The following is a 6071-nucleotide window of genomic DNA, read 5'->3' on the forward strand; positions in this document are numbered from 1 at the left end:
ATGATCATAATCATCTATCACACATCATGCTGGTCTTAATTCATCATTGTTCCCACAATGATAACTAACCAGGGTGTTTAGAATAATTTTATAATGATTCAAGGATACCGCAATATAACAAACATGCCAATCATATAACGGGAATGTAACGCATTCATAAATCAATGAATCAATACAAAGTAAAATGTCATATCATGAATTATCCTAGAGCATTACAACCAACAATCTCCCACTATGCTCTATGATCTATCCTACAAGCATCTAATCCCCATACCCTTAACATGACCATCATGCTTTGACGAAGGGAGAGGCTTCGTCAATGGGTCGGCAATATTATCATCTGTCGACACTCTGCTTATCTTCACGTCTCCTCTGTCGATGATTTCTCTGATCAAGTGAAATCGCCTGAGTATGTGTTTGGATCTCTGGTGTGACCGGGGTTCCTTAGCTTGTGCAATCGCACCATTGTTGTCACAATACAACTCAATGGGATCTGCAATGCTAGGAGTAACGCCCAGGTCTCCCACGAATTTTCTGATCCAAACAGCTTCCTTAGCTGCATCTGATGCTGCTATGTACTCGGCTTCTGTAGTCGAATCTGCCACGGTTGGCTGTTTGGAACTCTTCCAACTGATAGCCCCACCGTTCAGGCAGAAAACATAACCTGACTGCGATCTGAAGTCATCTCTATCGGTTTGGAAACTAGCATCGGTATAACCACTTATAGCGAGCTCGTCTTCCAATCCGCCATACACCAAGAACAAATCCTTAGTCCTTCTCAAGTACTTAAGGATGTTCTTGACCGCAATCCAGTGAGCCTCACCTGGTGTAAATTGATATCTACTAGTCATGCTCAAATCATATGATACATCTGGACGAGTACACAACATGGCATACATGATGGATCCAATTGCCGAGGCATATGGAATCCTACTCATGCGCTCTTGCTCATCCTGTGTCTTTGGACACTGAGTCTTGCTAAGAGCAATGTCATGTCCCATTGGCAAGGCACCCCTCTTGGAGTCTTGCATCTTGAACCGATTCAAGACCTTGTCAATGTATGTACTCTGACTTAGGCCAAGAAGTGTTGTTGCACATCGTTTGAGGACACTAAAAACAAAAGAGGGAGATGGCTTTGTCTCACGAGAGTTATCTTCTTCTCTTCTTTATTATTTTTATTCTATATATATTATATATACATACACCATTGTTTGCTTCTGCTTTATACATATATAGATATATATATATACATGTACTATAATATACATACACACATATATATATTTATTAATATATATATTATACATATATACACATATGATATGCATGCACATGGTTATCGAGATATGCCCTTCTTGTTCCCTTATGAATATATATACATATTATATACATATTATATACACGCGTCCCTTATGCATAAAATATAAAATATATATTTATATATGCACACACTATATATAATTATATACGTATACAAATATGCATATGTAAATATACATACATTTATATATAGTACATATATACTACATATATTCAATCGATAATATATATATACAAACTATAAGTATATACACACGATTACATACGAATATATATATCTCCTCGTTCACTCGTTTTTGTCTGATTCTCTTGAAATGCAACGTTTACATTCGAATCTTCATTTTTCCTGCCAAATATCGAAAACATCGAAATCGGTGTAAAACTATACAAAATAACGTTTATATATAAAAATTTCACGAAACATAATATATTTATTATACAAAAATATATCAATATATACATGTCATCAGTTACGAGAGAAGCGTGATTGTGATTGTGATATAGTTGCATGCGATGCGATGACCAATGTCATGGACTTGACGGGCGTGTGAGGCGCTCCTAGTCATGCTGACTTGACTAGGATTTATGGCTAGAACCCTATGGTGGACTCCATATGGGTGTGTTACGATTTTATTGTGTCATGCTGACTTGACACAGCCAACGTCATGGATTTGACGGGCGTACGACGCGCACCTAGTCATGCTCACTTGACTAGGGTTCATGGCTGGAACCCTATGGTGGAATCCATATGGGTGTGGTTACATTTCCGTTGTGTCATGCTGACTTGACATCGGTAGTCACGCGAGTGACAAGCGCTTGAGACGATACTGTCGTGCGATGCGACGGCCAACGTCATGCGAGTGACGGGCGTGTGATGCATCCCTAGTCATGCTGATTTGACTAGGGTTTTAACACCGTTCTCGCTGAGAACGGGTTTACCGGGTTCAACCCGGGCTAATCACTAAGAGGTTGTGCTTAACCCTCGCGGTTTCGTCTTTTTCAGATCATGAAGAGTACGTGTAGCGTATCTAAACGAGGACGAAGACTTGAGAGAGGCAGCATCATGTATGGATTTGATTTGTGTTAATTTTTTTAAAATGATATTTTCCTTTGCGTTGTATTTTTTAAGATTAGACGTGTGGCAATTAAAGGTTGTATTAAACTATTCCGCTGCATGTTTATAAAATAAAAGTTTTAAAATTCCTGTATTTTTGTTTGGTATTATTTTATTGGTTTCAGTCCATGTGACGCATCCTATTTGCAGGAATCGGGATACGGGTGTCACATGAATGATCAGAATCTTCTTCCTCTTCGAGAGGAGCTCTCGGATTTTGCATTCTCCTTGGTCTTTGTTGTGCATCAGGTGGATCCGGTTCAAGATTTGCGTTATTGGGGCGCATATTGAACCTAACAGTTGTATCTTTCGCGGTGCCTCTTCTAAACGCGTTAAGTGTTCCTCTAGGCATTGTAGGACTTGTAAGATCTCAGCTTGAGAGTTCTCTGCGTTCTCAGGCATTGTTCTTGCACAAACACACACAAATCAAAATAACAAGACTAAAATCGAATCAACAGCGTTACCTTGCGTGTGGCCTTGAGTCGGGCTCTGATACCAAAAATGATACACGCACGGTTGTCCAATGGATCAAGATGCGAGATAGGTTGGAGATTCGGTAGGCTTAGGAGCTTCGCACCGAATGATTCAAAAGAGAAAATAGTGGAGAAGTGTTCTAGGGTTATGAGCACTCAGATTTCACTTCAAAGAGGATGGAAATTAGGTTGGATAGATGACACCACAAAGAGGGATGATAGATTCTTTGATCTCGTCACAAAGGTTTCGGCTAATGAAATTGAGAATCCCACCCAAACACTAGCTCGAAGACTCGGGTTTGCTTGAGAATTTCAAGACAAAATCGAGAGAGAGATGAACAAGAAATGCTCTGAATTTTTATTATGCAATGGTATGTAAAAACTTGACAAAAGGGTCGATAAGTTCAAAAACAGTTCGAAATGAACTAAAAGAGAATACTTCTCACAAGTTTTGATTGATAATGATTGATTGATTATTACAATATGATTTGTGTATCCTATTTATAGGATAAAACAACATGAAAATTAGCAAAATAATATTAATAAAATACAAAATAAAATGTTTGATAGGTGTGGTCTTCAAGAGAGTGTTCATAAACAATGTGGTCTTCAAGAAGGAGCTAGAAATGCCTTTGAAAAGTGTGTTCCCATAATTGACTTTGACCTCGTTATTTTGACCTTCATAATTCACTCTCATGGGCATAATTAAGCTTGTGATGGGCTTAACTTGATAACGGTTGATCCAACTTAAAAATCTTCATGTTTTGGGTCAAAAGCTTTTCACATCTCAACATATAGGGCATGAAGTTTTTGAATTGTTGTGAAGTATCACTGGAAATGCCTTGTCTTTTTCCATGTCCATATTGCTAGTGATGATCACAACATTACCCTTCTCTTGAAAATGAATTGCCCTCAAATCTGGAACCTCCTTCTTTCCGTTGTGGGCCTGTCTTGCATATTGTCTCTTACGCTTTTCAATTCTAGGATCAAATATGGTATTTTGGTATAAGAAAAGTTTAGAGATACAATACCAAACTCCATAATAGTTGAAGAATCCTCTGTATGCCTATATTTGATGAGCAAAAAATTATCCTTTGCATCTCCATTCTCGGCACTTCTTATCAGTTTTTGAATTTTCTCTTTCGGTTTGTTGCCCCGATAGCTTTCTCCGATAATAAAATCAATTGACTTATCAACCTCATATCGAGATGCATCTCTCTGAGTTTGCAATTATAGATTTTAGAGTATTTCGAGATTCAAGAACGAATGAAGCAAGATTGAACTCGATTTGATGTTGTTGAATCGAGAATGAAGACAGAATTGATAAAGGATGATTTAGGTTTAGGGGGCGAAATTCTAAAAAGAATATCACTTTATTCCCTTATAATTCTAATTACATCAGACTTTCTAACTTATAAACAAAATCGAGAGGAGTAAAAGAGGAAAGAACATATGTGCACTTTACAAGAAATGGCAATGTTGGATTGCCTTAACAGAAAAAGGAAACATAAAATCACAATCTGTCTTGTTCCTCAAATGATGCGGAGCAGGGTAGCAATGCGGATCATCTCGTCTTCTCGAATGGACCAATGACGAGGTCAAAATCAAGGGAACTCCAAGCTGCTCTAAATGGTCTTTTTCTTGAATGTTTGGGCCAAAAACACATGGGAAATCAACTTGGATCAAGTCATATACAAGTCCAGCCCATTTTCAACATGATTTCAAGTGTGGAGAGCCCAAAATGAAGGCCCAAATGTTGCAGCCCAAGTCCATGACGAAAATCCCTAAGGAATCTGCAAATTCAAGTCTTCATGATGATTCCAAGGCATTCAAAGTCAAGTCCACCACATTTATGGCTTTGTTTTCCTATATTCCCAAAATTCTAGGAAGACTACATTTAATTCTAGTCTTCTATGTCTTTTGGATTTCTTTTACTTCTCCTATAAATAGGTGAGCTAATCTCACTGTAAGGACACATCATTGATCAATAAACTTGTGAGAGTATTCTCTTTTAGTTCTTTGTGAACTGTTTTGAACTTATCGGATTTCTATCCGTGGCGTTCACCCGACTTATCAAACGGACAGTCATAACCGTTTGTGGCGTCTTCACTATACCAAGGTTGCTAATCACGGTGTTAGGTCTAGGTCGAGGCAGTCTTTTAGACTTGTGCCAAGGTTGATTCCTACCGGTTGGTTAGAGGTCGCGGTCTCCACAAATCAAAGAAAAAAAAAAGAATCAAAGAGAAAAGAAAAACGAAAGAAAAAAAAACGAAAGAAAAAAAAAAGGTTGAAAAAAAAGAGAACAGTTTTGGTTTTGCAATTTATAAGCAAAAAGAAAGAAAAAGGGGTTTCATACGTAGCTTTACTACTCTTTCCAATTGTTTGTTGTCTTAGTACATCTTGTTGCATCTTTTTCTTGTCGTCTTCTTTTGGTTTCCTCCTTTGCTAACCTTTCTTCCCAATTGTCCATCTTTTTTGTGTCTTCTTCCATTGTCCTATTATTCCTTGATTTGTCTTGGTGGACCGTTACGGAGAAGATTTCTGATTGAGATCGGAATAGTTCGATAAGAACCATACAGAGAATACTAAAGAGGGGAAAAAGGCAAGAGTGTGTGAGATCATCAGAGGGTAAAAGCCAAATATCGAGTGAAACACTTGAGTGTGGTGAGGACATCTTCCTTTCCTTTGTTCTTTCTTCTTTTCTTTCTTCTTACATCCTTTTGCAGAAACATGGCGGATGAACAAAATCGCAATCTAGACAATCAGCAACATGAAGAAGCAAACCCACTTCAAATGCAAGCATTGATGGGTGAGCTACGGAGAATCATGCGTGCTGAGCTGGAGGGTATCCATCAAAGAATAGACCAGATGGAAAATGAGGTGCAGGCCGCACGTAACCTGCCACGACAAAATGCAGGACAAAGAGCTCGAACACCTTCAATTGCCCCTAGTGATGGAGAAGGAGCATTGTCGGATGGGGAGGGAGTAGTTGAGCAACCCCAAAGATATAGACATGTACAACGAGCCAGAAATCATGTTGATGATGACTTGGCAAGCATCAAAATGAAGATCCCATCGTTTCAAGGGAGAAACGATCCTGAAGTGTACCTCGAATGGGAGAGGAAGACAGAGATGGTGTTTGAATGTCATCGTTATTCGGAGTT

This window comes from Tarenaya hassleriana, unplaced genomic scaffold, assembly GCF_000463585.1.
Source record: "Tarenaya hassleriana unplaced genomic scaffold, ASM46358v1 Cleome631, whole genome shotgun sequence".
In the NCBI taxonomy this organism is placed as follows: Eukaryota; Viridiplantae; Streptophyta; class Magnoliopsida; order Brassicales; family Cleomaceae; genus Tarenaya; species Tarenaya hassleriana.